The sequence below is a fragment of the Sus scrofa genome, chromosome 8 (genome assembly GCF_000003025.6).
Source record: "Sus scrofa isolate TJ Tabasco breed Duroc chromosome 8, Sscrofa11.1, whole genome shotgun sequence".
Taxonomy (NCBI): Eukaryota; Metazoa; Chordata; class Mammalia; order Artiodactyla; family Suidae; genus Sus; species Sus scrofa.
The window spans coordinates 54,025,414-54,042,862 of record NC_010450.4 but is presented as its reverse complement, the minus strand read 5'-3'; the positions used below and the strand labels follow the sequence as shown (position 1 = coordinate 54,042,862).

At 34.0% G+C, this 17,449-nt stretch overlaps 1 pseudogene; it reads right to left on the bottom strand.

The window, feature by feature from the left end:
* LOC110261950 lies at positions 4,626-5,641 on the bottom strand (annotated as a pseudogene).

Here is a 17,449-nt window from a genome sequence, read left to right as displayed (position 1 = left end):
TGAAGACGTCATAAAAACACTCCCTACAAATAAAAGTCCAGGACCAGATGGCTTCACAGACGAATTCTATCAAACATATAAAGAGGAACTGGTGCCCATCCTCCTTAAACTCTTTCAAAAAGTTGAAGAAGGAATACTCCCAAAGACATTCTATGATGCCACCATCACCCTAAAATGTATAATTCCTTTAGCACTCATTAATCAAAATCTTCTTTCATATTTAATCTCAACAATAATCTTATGATATGAATACATTATTCCCAATTCATAGAAAAGCTGAGGCTTAGAATACTTTATGTCACTTGTCTATGATGGTGTGCCCAGTAAATAGAGCTAAAATCCTGTTTCTGTTGTTTCAGTTCCAAGCACTTAACAATCTCAGTTAAGAATTCTCCAAAATCGGAAATCTCTGGAAAGGGTTGGACATGTTTCACTATAAGCTGAATAATTATCCTGGATTTCATATTATATTATGAATGAGCTTTCTGAGAATTCAACTACGTGGAGGCCAAAGTATGATCTGCTAATAAGTTAACAAATAATACATTCTTAGTTATTTAGAATTGAACGGGTTATTAGAGAGTATCTAACCCATCATTTTATTTTGCATACAAAGAAACTGAAATCTGGGGAAGGAAAGGAGCATTTTGAAAATTGCACATTCTGATTGGAAGAATAAAGATAAGAATTGAGGTTTCCTAAATTTCAACCTGTTTTATCTTTTCCCTGTCTGTAATAGCTGATATTCTCACATGTTATAGAGTAATTCAAACAAAAGACATTGCTTTGTTTGCCCGGTTGATCTAGGTCATTACTTCAGTGAGCCCCATTGTTTTCCTAGTGATATTTTGCCTAGGGAAATGAGAGCATTAAGAGATCACAGTAAACACATCCTTTGTTTCAATACTAAAGGATTTCCTCATGTAAAGAAAAATCACACAAAGTAAAAATTAATGATACAGGGTTCTTTTTTTAAGTTTCCATTTCCACATTATTTCTCTTATCTCTCCATTTTACTCCTAAATCAAACAAGTAAAATTACATGGAAATATGGTAATACTTACTCTTGTGCTGTCAAATCTCATTGATAGTGCAAAAATATGGCAGCGCTTTTTGCTTACTATTTTGGTAAAAGAGATAGTTCCAAATACTTCTATTCTGTTCTTTATAGTATAATTACTTAATCATGAGAGACCAAATATAGAAATGTATGCCTGCTTTAGAATACACAGAGTCTCCTAAATTTGCAGAACTGTCCCACTGAGAGAGCTTTGGGCCAATCTTCTCTCATTTTGTAAAAAAAAAAAAATATATATATATATATATATTAAAAAATAAAAAATAATGAACCGAAACTCAATTAAATAAAGAAACTATAATGGGGAACTCTTATGCCATTCAACAAAGCAGATCCTGACAGGAATTAAAAAAGACTCCTTTCCTGGCAAGGGCACAACTATTGAAAAGTTATGGGCCCTTTATTTACTTTAGCCTTCTCAACTCCCTTTACTCCTTCATAAAAACATTTTCTTTCCCTTACCTTGGGAGGAATTGCACATGGTTTGCCACAGTTGCAGGTCCTAAACTGCAATTCTTGATGATCCAAATAAACTTGTCTTTCCTGGTGAAAAATCTGGCAGTCTATTTGGCTTTCTGTCTAGTGGAGTACCAATGCTGGTATTCTGCCACCCATGAATAAGTGTTATCGTAGAACCTATTTCAAGTAATCTCCAGAATGTTTTGAGTGTTTCTATTCACCTAGAGTACAATTACCCTGGTAAATGTTCTCATATCCCTTAGAGGAAGTTTAGTTTGAAGATCTATAGCACTTCCTTGTGGTGATATTCCAGAGTACTTATTCTAAAATATCTAATGTATCCTTTGTTCAGAAATCTCTGGATTTGGAAATTATTCACATTTGGTGATTGGATGGGGAGCCATGATTTTTTTTTCTGAATTGAATCCTGGTGATTCAGTCCAGTTTGGACCTCTGTTCACCAAACCTAGATTATATATCATCATCACCATCATCATCTTAGTCTGCTCAGGTTTCCATAACAAAACACTACAGCTTAAATAATAAACATTTATTTTCTAACAGTTCTCAAGCTGGATGTCCAGGATCAAGGTGACAGTAGGGTTCACTTATGGTAAGGTCTCTCTTCCCAGCTTGTAGATGGCCACCTTCTCACTTTGTCCTCACATGCCTTTTCCCTAAGCAAACATGAGAGAGCAACCTCTGGTGTACATTCCATTTCTTATAATGGCATCAGTTCAATTGGAGTAGGGCCCCCTCTCATGATATCAAGAAGCAGCAGCTATTTCAGTCTCCACTGCTCAAGGCTTTGCAGCCTATATATAAGTTTTATGAATAAAGAAAATTTTGAGACAACTTCAGCCTCAGCCAATTTCTAAATGCAACCTAATCAGAGATGCTGAGTCTGAAGTACACAACTGAACTGATCAGATTCTAGACCCACTGAAACCATCTGAAATACAAAAGTGAATGTGTTGTTTAAAGCCACTAAATTTGGGATTAATTTTTTAACTGCAATTATATCTGAAACCCTGCTATAATTTAGACACTATAATACTGGCTCATGGGTAGCTACACTGATTGGACAAAATGAAAAGCTAGTATGTAGAATAAGTAAAAGATTTTACATGTTGAAGTCAAATGAAAGTTGTGGCATTGCAGGTTAGTTGGAAACAGAATAGTTATTCAATACATGTACTGAGAAAACTAATTTATCCTTATGATAAGAAAGGAAAGTATATATCCATCACACACCATACCAAAAATATATGTCCTATGTGGTTTAAAGATGTAAATATGAAAAAAAAACTTTTCAATGTTTAAAGAAAATTATATTTATACTCACAGCAGGGAAAGGCTTTGAAATATACATGCAGAGATATTTATCCTGAGACCAGCTTCCTTATCCTTTCATTATAACATAGGTGATTAATCCTTGACCCCTACCATGGTCGCTTACTAGAGTGAGCATGGTCAAATACAGTTGTCAACTCCTTCAAATATGATTTTTGATGTATTTAGGTATCAGCAGCTTCAAATAAAATAATAACTTTTGATGTATTTAATTCACTACATTAGAGTCCTTTGCAATTTAATGATCCAGAGTACTTTCAATTTCCTTCAGTGAAGAATAAATGAGACTTTATGGTTGGCATTAATTCAATATATGTCAAATAATAGTAGGCATTAACAATATTAAGTACACTAAGTGAATCCAATCACAAAATAAGAAAGGGAGAAAGGCATATATTATGCCTTTAAGCTAAGCAGTGGTTTGAATTCTAACAAGAAACCTGAAATGTCAGAGCCTTAAAGAATGATCTTTGTAATATAGTATTCAATCTCCAAATCTACTATAGAGAAATTTGTAAACAGAGAGGATACTTTGATTTATCACTTAAGTCAAGAATATATAGTTTGCAGAGAATCAGAAAGACATTCGTTATGTAAAATCAAATAATCTGTGCCCAAAATATTAAACATTTATTGCATTAAAAAAGTACCCAGACGAATTTAATTTAATGTAGGCAGACTCTGGGGCTATATGTGATATGAATGACTTAAACACATATTTCAACTGCTCAAGGAGGCCAGTTGATCTAGATGAACAGGTGGGGTTGGAAAATCATTTTTTCAGTCTAAAACTTGATAAAAATGGACAAAATTAACCATCTGCTACCATTACAGCCTAAGGTTAACAAAGGTTATTTCTTGTGGATTTATACTCAGCTATGAACATGTGCTGTGAAATTTTATTTTATTTTTTTAAATTAACTATACTTTAATTTTACAAATTAATTAGTTAAAAAATTTACTGAGTATGTTTAATTGCACAAGACTCTAGGCTAGATTCTGAGGACAAAAATACAAAAAATAAATAAATAAAAAGACCCTGTCCTTAAAGATTTCAGAGTCTAGTGAAAGAAAAGGACAATGTCATAAAGAAATACAGTATAATGTGATAAGGGCAATAATAAAGTATGTACACAGTCTAAAGTTTAGCGCAATGGAGGCATGGTAATATGGAGGTACAGAGGAATTCATGGTCAGCCATATTTTAAAGAGTATATGGGAATTTGCCATGTGGCCAAGGGAATTAGAGATAGAAGGAAAGAGATACATTTTTTCAACAAACTTCCTAGTTTGGGACAGATATTATGGGATAGATACTTTGAAATAAGCAGTTAAATTTTAAATTAATTAATTTGAAGAGAACATTTGTTTTATTCTATTAGATTAACATGTTTTTAACAATATTTAAACTTTAATTTTAAATTTTATTCTCTGGGATTAAAAGATAGTAAGTTTTATTAGGGCATATTTCTCTGTACTTTACCACACAAAGAAGAACTTGAAATAAAACCAAAAATTTGTTGTCACTAAAGAATCTTAATACAGTATGATTGCCTATGTAAGAGATTAAACCTATGCAATTCTCTTGGCCTTTAGGACTACAAAATATCCCACTTCCATAAAGATTATTTTTATAGTGTTTTCAGAATAAATAGACAAAAAACCAAAGGAAATGACTTTTAAAATGTAATCACTAATCATGGAAGTATTCCTTGATTCTGTAAAGGAATGAATATCACATCTTTACATGATGGATATAACCTCTTCCAACTAAGGTAATGTTTCTACACCAAAATTTTCTCATGTCATTTTTCATGTCTGCATTTCTCAGGGTATAGATTGAGGGGTTCAACATGGGAGAGATGAAAGTTGAAACCACCATCATGGATTTACCAGTGGGAGAACTGGCATTACGTCTTGCATACAGGAAGATACAGGGAAGAAATAATAAAATGACCACAGTTATATGGGATGCATAGGTGTAGAAGGCTTTGTGATTCCCTTCCAAACTATGAGTCTTAAGTGAATGTAATATTACCACAGTTATATGGGATGCATAGGTGTAGAAGGCTTTGTGATTCCCTTCCAAACTATGAGTCTTAAGTGAATGTAATATAACCCCATAGGAAATTAAGAGATTAAAGTGCATATTGTGCCAACACTAGCTATTATAGAAGGTCCAATGAGGTGGGTATTTGTGCAAATAAGTTTCAGTAAGAGGTACATGTCAAGGCAAATTTGTCAGTGATATTGGGGCCCCAGAAAGGGAGCTGATAAATAAAGAGAAACTGAACCAAGGAATGTAGAAAGCCTCCAGTCCAGGCCGCCAGCAGCATGAGAAGACATATCCACTTATTCATGTTGATCAAAAATTGAAGACATTTACAGATGGTTACATATCAGCCATAGGCCATCACCACCAGGAGAGTGACTTTGGTACCAGTGAAAAGATGGCTATAAAGAATTGATTCATACAAGCCTGGAAGGAAATAGTCTTTTTCTCATGAAGTGAGTCAGTGATCATTTTGGGAGCAATGGCAGTAGAACACACAGTATCTATAAATTATAAGGGAGCTAGAAAAACATACATGGGGGCATGCGGTGACCAGCTGCCCCCACTAGCCACAACAGATTGTTCACTATGGTCAAAATGTAGATAAGTAAGAATGGGACAAACAGAATATTTTGCATATCTGGGTTTTGTGTGAGCCCCAAGAAGACAAAGTCAGTCACATTACTCCTATTTTCCATATGTTCTCCCAAAGGTGTTGATCAGTTGTCAGAGGCTACAAACAAAAGTGACGATAATAAATTTGAAAGAATGCATGATTTGTGTCAAAAATGAAATGCCTTAATAGTGTTCACTCTGCAAGGCCTCACACAGAGTAACTCTTTAGAAAATGAGACTTTGGCATCTACTTTCACAAGTACTCCTGTCATTTTCTCAAATTCTTCGCTTCAACTACAGTAATTAGATTTCAGTATTCTAACTGGGAGGAATATATGAGTAGCCATGTCTGTGAGATGACCAAGCAAACAATAATAATAATAAAAAAAACCCGCTTTCTCCAAAATATATCTCACAAAGATTGCATTTTTTACTTTATATATCATTTTCTTTTTTTTTTTTTCCTGATTGCATTTTGGCCTTCTGAAATCCACTGTGAAAACAATCTAATCTCTATTGACTTTATTTATATAGTTATACAAATACCTAGGTATGGAGCATAAAATTATAGGCTGACATTTGATGACTGCCTTTCTGTGTTACTATGAGCTACAAAAATGTTGAAAAATATCACACACACCAGTGAAAGAACCAGACATTTTATGAGTGTTCATTAAATGCTTATTAAGCTCTATTTGCTTAAAGTGAATTTCAAAAATTATGAATGCAACTGAGAAGGAATATATGAAGAAATCTTCTCAACCAAGAAAGCACAATGAAAGTAATTTTTTTTAGAAATACACATGCACAGGAACAAACACATACACAAAATAAGATTTATTACAACCTAGGTTACTGAAGGAAAAAATTTGTACAAATCTAAGTGAATGAGTACTACATAGATAATTTTGCTCTTTTCCAAAATGGGTTAGAATTGAAGATTATTGCTAAGCAGAGCTCAATTATGAATGTCAAAGATTTTAGGAAAAATCAGTTGTATAGTAGTAAGATTTCTGCACACCGCATCTAGAAATACTATTGTATTTTGCTCAGTCATTTTAGGAAAATCACATATTGATGCATATTCTTACTGGAAAGGTGATAACCTTTCCAAATGTGTGAGTTTCTAAATTCTGATCATTGAAAACTTTATTCTCAATGGCAGGCTAACACTTTGGCTTGTTGACCCTCTTTGTATTTATCAGGGTGAACTAGTATGTATTAAAGATTATTGGATTATTTAGTAATACATAGATTAGAAAATTAGACTAATTTTATTGTTGTTGTTGCTCATATTATAAGTACTGGTTATCTGAATCTGTGTGGAATATGAGACATTCATTTTCACTTGAGAAAAATAAATTATTCATTAGACCTTTCAGATATGATCCAAGGCCAATTTAACATGTAATATTTAAATTTTATTTTGGCAAAATTATTTCAAATGGTGCTCCATTTCAGCATCTATAGTTACAGATTATCATTTGTGAAGGGCAGGAGATTTTTCTATCCTATGTGCCTCTGGCAAGCCAATTTGTACTCAAAAATAAGAGGGAGAATAAAAATACCAGGAGAGAAAATAACTACTGACTGATTAAAGGCAGATAAAATACTTAGCAATGATTCTGCAAATGTTAGCCAATAACAACCGATGTCTGAATTTTCAGTTTAATAAAATAATGTTAGTATGACCCTCATAAATACAGATGTTATTTCAATTTTGTTTTACCAGGTCAATTTAGAAATAAACAATTATCTCCTTCATATTTGTATGCTATTTTTGTACTCAGGAAATGTATTTCCTAAATTCAGAAGAGGGAAAGGTCAGGAAATTGGAAAAGAGCTAATGATAGACCAGCATAATGAAAGAAGCATGGGGTTGGAAGCAGATTTAAATTCAGTTCCAGGTTTACCATTTACTGTGTGAACTTTAGTAAATCACTCAGACTTTCTGAGCTTCAACTACTTTATCAATAATGATAAGATGATAAAACATATTACATAGGTGTGTAAGTATGAAATTAAGAAAAGATGTTAATATACTTAGCACAGTCTCATAATTGTGGAGTTCAGAAGAAGTTGGTTTCCCACCCTCACCCCTTTTAAATCTTAGTGCCATGACTAAATGGTGTGTGTGTGTACACATTTTTTTTTTTTACTGCATCCACTACATGTGTTAGTTCCTGGGCCAGGGACTGAACCTGTGCCACAGAAGCAACCCCAGCCACTGGAGGGACAATCCATGATCCTTAATCCATGGCACCACTAAGAAACTTTCCAAATCAGTATTATTTTTTTAAAAATTTAAAAATGACAAAAACAAAACTGAGAAATAATAATATCCAAACTGGGCTGCAATAGAAATATGGGTACGACTTGGGACATCTTAAGAGGGGAGCTCAGCTCTTTTTCCTGAATTTGAGGGCATTCTCAGACATTATAATATTCTTTTTAGAAATTTTATTATGACATCATTCTAGACACATGGTGAATATTCTCAATGCAAAAATCAGGATAACATCCCAGGAAAAGAGGTTTGAGATCAAATTTCAGCAATGAGAGCCTTCAGGAAGATGGACTCAGGAGATGTCTGGCACTGATACTGACAAAGAGTGTCCCCTACATTAGAGGTTGATGGATCTCAGAGTTAAACATTTGAGAAAAAGTTAACACAAGATAGGCCAATGACCTGAAACCAACTCACCCACAGATTGTGTTTCTACTATTAATAGACTCCAGGGAAGTTCCCACTCAGAATTCAAACACCATGTAAACACTAAGAAGTTGGTCCATAAAGCAAGAATCCACAGTGAAGTTAAATTCATGTGATTGGAATGTATTTCTTTCTTAATATCCAGAAAAACTTAGAGAAAGGAAGAGTTGGAGAGAAAAAGGAGAGATTTGGAAGCTGAATATGATTCCTCTGAACATAATGTAGGGCTTCTGTTTCCTTCCATGATCTTGAGAATTTAGACCCCAGAGAATATGTACTGAACTCTTTCTTTTTATAGAAGAAAATCAGAGATTTGATTGAATGCTCTCCTAGCTGGTTATCTACAAGAAGGTTGTTTCTTCCAAATCACTGGAAGGTGTACCTAACCTAGCCTACTTCGTGAAGTTCTTTTAAAAAATGAATTACAGAAAAATATACAAACTGAATTAGAAAACATGATGACTACAGTGAAATCCAAGGTGAAAGATAAATCCAATCAAATGCAACCATTCACAGTCAATTGCTATTGAATTTACTCTGATTTTTCTGTCTTTTTTGGGTAGACAGTGCATGTGCTTTGAGATGTATAAACAACATGACTTTAAATCTGACTTTTTTTCTTTATGTAAATAATTTTTACAGTCTTTGGAAACATTGATGTACTATTGACACTAAAGTTGTGTCATCTTCTAAATATGGACAATTTACACTTCCAAGCTTATATTAACACAGCTAAATAATATACTCTCTTAAAAATGACAAGTGCATTTTGAAAACATGTTTAATTCTCTCGGTGTCAAACAATCAACTGGTTCCACTACCCCCAAGTGACACCCAATTAGATCCTCTCCTCCTTCCCCTGGGCCCCTGACAACCTGACTGAAACTTGCCAGGAAACCATGGCACAACAGAGGCTGTTGATTACCAGGCATAGAATTATTTACTGTATTTATTAGCATGGTCTTGATCCAGAATCCTGTGGGTCTGCATGATTATTCTTTCACTGGGATAGGTTTGATTTCTGCAATGCACACTCCCCTCATCACTGACACCTCTGCACCTTGGACCAACTCTTCAGGAGCCAATTCTATACCCAAGTCTCTCAAACTTGCAGCTTTCTCTTATATTAGTTTTCTTTTTGTTTGTTTGTTTTTGTTTTTGTTTGTTTTTTGCCATTTCTTGGGCCACTCCCACGGCATATGAAGGTTCCCAGGCTAGGGGTCGAATTGGAGCTGTAGCCACCGGCCTACACCATGCCACAGCAACATGGGATCTGAGCCATGGCTGCAACCTACACCACAGCTCATGGCAATGCTGGATCATCAACCCACTGAGCCAGGCCAGGGATCGAATCCACAACTTCATGGTTCTTAGTCGGATTCATTAACCACTGCACCACGACGGGAACTCCATCTTATATTAGTTTTCTATGCTGCATAACAAGTTACCACAGTCAGTGGCTTACATTTCTTCACATATTTAAATCATAGTTTCTGTAGCATAATAGTCTGGGAATTTTTGATTTGCATGGGACAAAAAATTATTGAGTTATGTGAGAAGTTTTGCATAACTTTATAAGATACTGCCAACCTATTTTCAACATTACTGAACATTTACCCTCATTGGAAGTGCATAAGCATTCAGCTTGCTCCACTTTTTCACCAATATCTGAAACTTATTCATTTTAGCCATTCTATTGGGAGTATAGAAGTATCTCACTGAGGCTTTAGTTTTAGCTGTAATAAGAATATTATTGATGACTAATGATGCTTAATATACTTATATATGTTTATAGAATATTTGTATATTCCATTTTGTCAATCATCTGCTCAAATATTTCACCAACTCTTTTTTTTTAATTAAATACCAACTCTTTAATTAAATCGTTTTTCTTCTGGTTTAAGTATAAATAGTTTTTGGCACATTCTACCTACAAATCCTTTATCAATTATATATATACATATTGCAAATATTTACTCATAATCTGAGGCCTAAGATTTCATTTTATTAATGGTTTCATTTACCCTTAATAAATGTTTACCTCATGTTTAATGGTGATGAAACTCCTTTTATCAATTTTTAATGATCCAACTTCTTTATATTTCATCCAAAAAAATTCTCACCCAAAGTTTTGAGATTTTTTTTTTGTCATATGCTATTTTTTTGGTTTTATTTTTTATGTTTACAACTCTGATCCATTTCATTTTATTCATGCTAATAATTGTGTATTGTCTTAAATAAAAAGTAAAGGCTCACTTATCCATGAGGATATCCAGTTATCTCAACATTGTTTTGGAAAAATTATTATTTCTCTAGTGAATTGTGATGATATGTCTTCTTGAAATTTAAATGACTAGAGAGGATTGAGTCCCTTTGGGGACACTATTAATATTCCTCTGCCTTGATTACTCAAATTTTTGGAATAAAATAGGGATTTGAATTTGGGGAAAGCAGGACAATATTTTATTCAATTTTGTTTGCTAGTCAAAAGGTAATAGGTTTCATGAATAAAAATTTTCTGTCACCATTTTTTTTTCCTTTTTAGGAAAGTTCCCAGCTTAGGGGTCAAATTGGAGCTGCAGCTACTGGCCTACATCACAGCAACAGCCACAGCCACATCAAATCTGAGCCCCATCTGTGACCTAAGGCACTGCTTGGGGCAATGGCAGATTCTTAACCCTCCGAGCAAGGACAGGGATCAAACCCACATCTTCAGGGACACTATGTTGGGTTCTTAACACACTAAGGCACAATAGGAATGCCTGCCATCATTTTTTAACATGAATAGTAAGTTATTCCTTAAGTTACAGTAAACTGAAGCATTTGTCAAAGCCATCTCTTGGGTATCAATTTCCTGGTAATTCTAGAGAATCATCTTAGACCTGGACCTGTCTGATGAGCTGAGAATAAGTTTTACTTTGGAAACACACATATAAAATTATGCTATATATGATGAAGCATTTAAAAGTAATTTACAAATATTGAAGAAAACAGTTGAATAATTTTTTTATTTTATATTTGGGTTTACATGTGGTTTACAGCTATTTTGCTAAACATTGATATATGCAATAATTAATAATTAACAATCAACAATGTGCTACTATATATATATATATATATATTATATTAACTAAAATCTGTTGATTAAAAGATGTGAACTTGAATCACTAATTGCCCTAAAAGAGTTGAACAATCTGTAGCACAGTAAATCACATTATCTTTGGTAAATAATATAATGAATCTCATAATATCATATTGAGTGACAAAGAAATTTTGTGACAATTAATTTTCTGAATGTGTTTTTTTTATATCTTCATTCTGAAGGCTGTAGATCAAGGGATTCAGCATGGAATCACCACTGTATAAAACGCAGAAGACACTTTAACTGTGAGCCAAGAGGTTTTAGTGTTAGGCATACAATAAAGGAAAAGGATAGTTTCATGGAAGATGGTGATAGCTGTCAGGTGAGAAGCACAGGGAGAGAAGGTTTTCTGACAATATCTTCCCAATAACAAATGGGTCTGGGAAGATAAACTGCAAATATCCATTATCATTCAGGCTATTTATTTATTTATTCTGCTGCACTTGTTGGTATGTGGAAGTTCTTGGGCCAGGGATCCAACTGGTACTGTAGTTGCAGCCTGTGACACAGCTACAGTGACTATGCCAGATCTTTAATCTGCTGTGTGACAAGGGAACTTCCTGTTCACAGGCTATTTCAATAAATGAATGCTCTTCAACATTTGAAAATATTAGCAAAACCCGAGTATATTAAGGAGATTTATAATTCTCATTTATTGGAGTAATTACATTAATAACAAAAGATATTTAGAAAATTATTTCATATTCAATCCTAGCAATTTCAAATAATTTTGGCAAAAATATCTGGTTTAGGATTAGGTTTGTTCTCAAATTGAAACTAGGACTACATTCACAAATCAACAAATATCCTATGAATTTTTTGCATCTTCTCCATTGATCACTGCTGCCAGTTTTTATAATACAAAATTTAATTATCAGAAATACTTCATGCCCTCTTAGTGAAAATTAAAATGTCTCTGACCAGGAGTTCCCACTGTGGCCCAATGGGTTAACAACCCTACATAGTGTCCCTGAGGATGCAGTTTCGATCCCTGGCCTTGTTCAGTGGGTTAAGGATCCAGCATTGCCACAAGCTGCAGCATACATCATAGGTGCAGCTTGGATCTGGTGTTGCTGTGACTGTGGCTTAGCTGAAGTTCTGATTTGACCCCTAGCCTGGCAACTTCCATATGCTGTAGGTGTGGCCTTAAATGAAAATGTCTCTGACCATATAAAAGGGCTATCTTTAATTTTTGGAATAATCTATCAGATCTGGGTTTCCATCTTTTCCATCTAAATTGAAATATACCAAAAGAGACCTGAAAAGACCTGAAACCAGAATATCTCAATTAATTTATGGAGGAGTGCTTTGTACGGTTAATGGACTTCAGGAATTTTCCTTCTCAGTAATGAAAAACTCTTTAAGATATCAACAGGTTTAGGCTTGTAATAAAAGTAGCAGTACATTTCAATGAGAATGCAGGTAAAATGGCATTTTATTTGCAGGACATAATATCAAAGAATAAAAAGAAAAAAACTGAAAGCTAAATTCCCTATCTAAACTTTGCCAAATTGTGAGTCTTTAATTTGCCTCTGTATCTATGAAGATATAAACTGTAGAGAATTATAATTGGAGTATTACTCAGTGAATCACAAAAACCATATAATTATTTGAAACTGTCTCTTGTGTCACTATGGCAGATGCATTTTCTTCCAAATCATTAGAGGTAATTATACCACTGCATCTATTTCATTACTTACTTTTAGATTTTGAATTATTGAAATAACACATTGTTGTTGAAGTAAACATGAACTATAGGATTTTAAATAAGGAAAAGAGAACAAAATCTAGAAATGATTGTTATGAATGCAACTGAATTTCAAATCCTATATTCAGAGTAGAGTAGAGAAAATTGGCCAACATGACCTGAAGCAAAGGATGAAGGTGACCCTCACCAGTGATATAATGTACTTATCATTTACCACCCATTACAGACCAGAGGTGATTTGGGAGACATGCCAACTTAAAGCAATGTGGTCTCCTGGACTGGATCCCAGAAAAGAAAAAGGACATTAATTTTAAAAACAAATAAACAAACATAGAATCCAAATAAAATTTTGATTTTTAGTGATCATAATATAACATTATTTCTTTTTTTATTTTCTTAAATTTATTTTTTATTGTTATTTCCTCCAACACATTTTTTTCTACTGCATAGCATGGGGACCCAGTTACACATACATGTATACATAATTTTTTCTCCCATTGCTGTGCTGCATTGTAAGTATCTAAACATAGTTCTCAGTGCTACACAGCAGAATCTCATTGTTAATACATTCCAAAAGCAATAGTTTCCATCCATTAACCCCAAGCTCCCAATCCATCCCACTCCCTTTCCCTCTCCCTAGGCCACAAGTCTATTCTCCAAGTCCATGATTTTCTTTTCTGTGGAAAGGTTCATTTGTGCTGTATATTGGATACCAGATATGAGTGATATCATATGGTGTTTTTCTCTTTCTGACTAACTTCACTCAGTATGAGAGTCTCTAGTTCCATCCATGTTGCTGTAAATGACATTATTTTGTTCTTTTTTATGATTGAGTAGTATTCCATGGTGTATATATACCTATATACCACAATTTCCTAATCCAGTCATCTGTTAATGGACATTTGGGTTGTTTCCATGTCTTGGCTATTGTGAATAGATCTGCAATGAACAAAAGTTTATTTTACTGTGGTAAAAACACTTAAGATCTACTCTCTCTCTTTTTTTTTTTTTTTTAATGTTTTAGGGTCATATCTTTGGCATGTGGAAGTTCCCAGGCTAGGAGTTGAATGAGAGCTGTAGCTGCCAATCTACACTACAGTCACAGAAACACAAAATCAAAGCTACATCTGCCACCTATACCACACCTCACAGCAACCCAGGATCCCTGACCCACTGCGTGAGGCCAGGGATTGTACCCACATCCTCATGGATACTAGTTGGATTCATTTCCACTGTGCCACCACAAGGGAACTTAGAGATATACTCTCTTAAGATTTTTTTTTCTTTTTATGTATTTCCCCAGGCCAGGGATCAGATCTGAGCCAGTTGTGACCTACTGTGGGAACACCGAATCACTCTGCTGGGCTGGGAATCAAACCTGTGTCCTGGCACTGCAGAGATGCAGATGATCCTCTTGCACCAGAGCAGGATCTCCTTCAGATATTTTTAAGGGTACCATACAGCATTGTTGGCCTCAAACATCATTTTGTATAGCACATCTCTAGATGTTATTCATATTATTTGATTGAAACTTTGTGCCCGTTGATTTGTAACTTCCCATTTCCCCCTCCACTCGCCTCTGACAACTAACATACCCTTCTGTGAGTTTATGAATTTGATTATATTATATATACCATATAAATGGAATCACATAGTATTTCTCTTTTTCTGACTGGATTATTTCACTTAGCAAATATTTTCAGTGTTCACACTTGTGGTCATATATTAGAGAATTTCCATTTTTTAAAAGCCAAATTGTCTTCCATTGTTTATGTATACTACATTTTTTTTTATCCAAAACTACAGAGATGTTTAGGTTGTTTCCACATCTTGGCTGTTGTGAAGGGTTCCGCAACAAATGTGGGAAGGCTAATACCTCCTTGAAAACTTGATTAGAATTTTTTGATAAATATCCAGAAGCAGGATTACTGGATCATACAATTTAATTTTTAATTTGTAGAAAAATTCATACTGTTTTCCACAGCAGCTACACCATTTTCATTCATACCAACAATGTACAATGAGGTGTGATGAAAATTCTCTGAAATATATTTGCATTTTATTTAGTAAACTGAAAATTATTAAAAATTTATTTTTAAAATCCAGTCACTTAATAGTCCCATTTTATTGTGTCTCTAACAATACAAGCAGCTCTGCTTTATGCCAACTCACCATCCTTTCTGAACTGATGCAGCATAAAAGTAATAAGCAGCCTCTCAGCCTCCAGCCCTCCAACTTTGAATTATTTTGCTACTCCCCTTTCAGACTTTGTTTTTAGTGTCTGTGGCTGTGAGTGTGTTGGACTAGGTTGCAGGGTGGTGTTTGGGGGTAGTAAGTAACACTTCTGCACACGTATTACTAAATAATAACTAATTTAGTGAATGTAAACTTACATAATATTTTCTGATAATACATATATTTCACAAAGAAGTAAATAAAACAAAAAAAATCTAATTACCTAGACCACAAAATTGGTATTTGAAATAGTCCAGATTCAAATATAATCCTCATATAAAGAGAATCTAGAAAATCAGAGCAGCCTTAGAACATACTCCTAAGTATGTCCTATAATCTTAGCAATTATTGTAAGTTTTTTTCAATGGTTGCATTAACAATGAAGAATTTAAATTGTAAACCAAAATGATGTATTACTACTCATCTACCAACTTGAAAATAGTGAAATGTCTCATGGAAGTATTAACTTTTGGCGAGAATGGGCAATAAGTAGAACTCAGGTATAAGATGGATAGAATGTAAACTAAAACATAGGCCTTATCTCACAGAATGACAGCTTATAAAGCAATGCAGCACATCCTTGTGTGAAAATGTTCATAGCAGCATTTCCATTAAAGGCAGAAAAGGAAATATCCAGGAGCAGAATTGCTGGATCATATATATGGTAGTTCTATTTACATTCTCTATTTACATTCTCAATTTACATTCTCACGAACAGTGCACAAAATTTCTCTTTTTTTCATCCTCTCCAACACTGGTTATTTGTAGAATTTGTAGAATGAAGAGAGATGGGGCAATTTAGGGATATTGAATTAAAACACACAAAATATTCTGTATGCAATAAATAAGCATCAAGGATATATTGAAAAGTACAGTAATCGTAGCTATGATCTTGTAATAAGTTTGTTTTTCTTTTACAGGGCTGTACCCACAGCATATAGAAGTTCCCAGGCTAGGGGTCCAATCAGAGCTGCAGCTTTCGGCTTACAATGAAGCCAAAGGAATGCCAGAGCCCAGCTATATATGCATCCTACAACACAGCTTGCAGCAATACGAGAACCTTAACCTACTAAGCAAAGCCAGCAATCAAACCTGCATCATCAAGGACACTGCATTGGGTTCTAAACCCACTGAGTCACACAGAAACTCCTTTTGTAATAATAACTTTTAGTGGAGGATATCTTATAAAAATACTGAATCACTATACTGTATACCTAAAACTAATATAATACTATCAATAAACTATAATTCACCATAAAAGAGGAAGTAGCCAACCTCAATTAATAGCAGTACAATAAGTAAATTATGATATATTAATTTTAGGAAACATGCTTTAGCAATACAAAATGAAGTGCTGTTACATGTAATCACTTACATATTCTTTTTTTAAAAAATGCTAAACCAAAGAAGCCAGATATGAGGGCATACTCTAAAATTCTATATGCATTTCAAAAGGAAGCAAAAGGGTAACTTTGAGACTCTCATAAAATATTCTCAGGGGTTGTAACTGAAAAGAAACATTCTGAATATGACACAGTTCTTAAAGCAGATTGCTCCTCGTGGTGTTAGAGAGGCACAGCGACTAGAAAGTATTTATGGAAATGTAAAGTACTGACAGAGATTTATCTTTAATTTCTTGGAGAAAGTAACATACAGAACTCCTATTCAGAGTTTAGTCTGCTTGTTTTCCATATTTCCTGATGTGAGAGAAAGAGGGAGAGAAAAGCAAGGCAGCAGAAAAGAAGGGAAGATAACACAGAAGGGTAGTTGTTTACAGACTTCTGTACAGGCTTTAGAGGAATATTTTTAAGCCTCTTACATTCTGGGAGTGATAAATAAACAGAATTTTATTTATTTTTTTCTTTTGAACTGAAGATGATTTTTTAAAGAATAGTGAGATTTAATGATCATATATATACACATATATTATCTAATTTTCTCAATAAATTGTAATCCCATTACTAGAAGAAAAAAATTAAAAATTAAAAGGTATAAACACATTTAAGAAAATAACTCCTTCTCTCTCTTTTGTCAAAATTACATTGAGTGAGAAAACAGTGGCTCGGCATTGATTAATTTTCTGATTGATACTT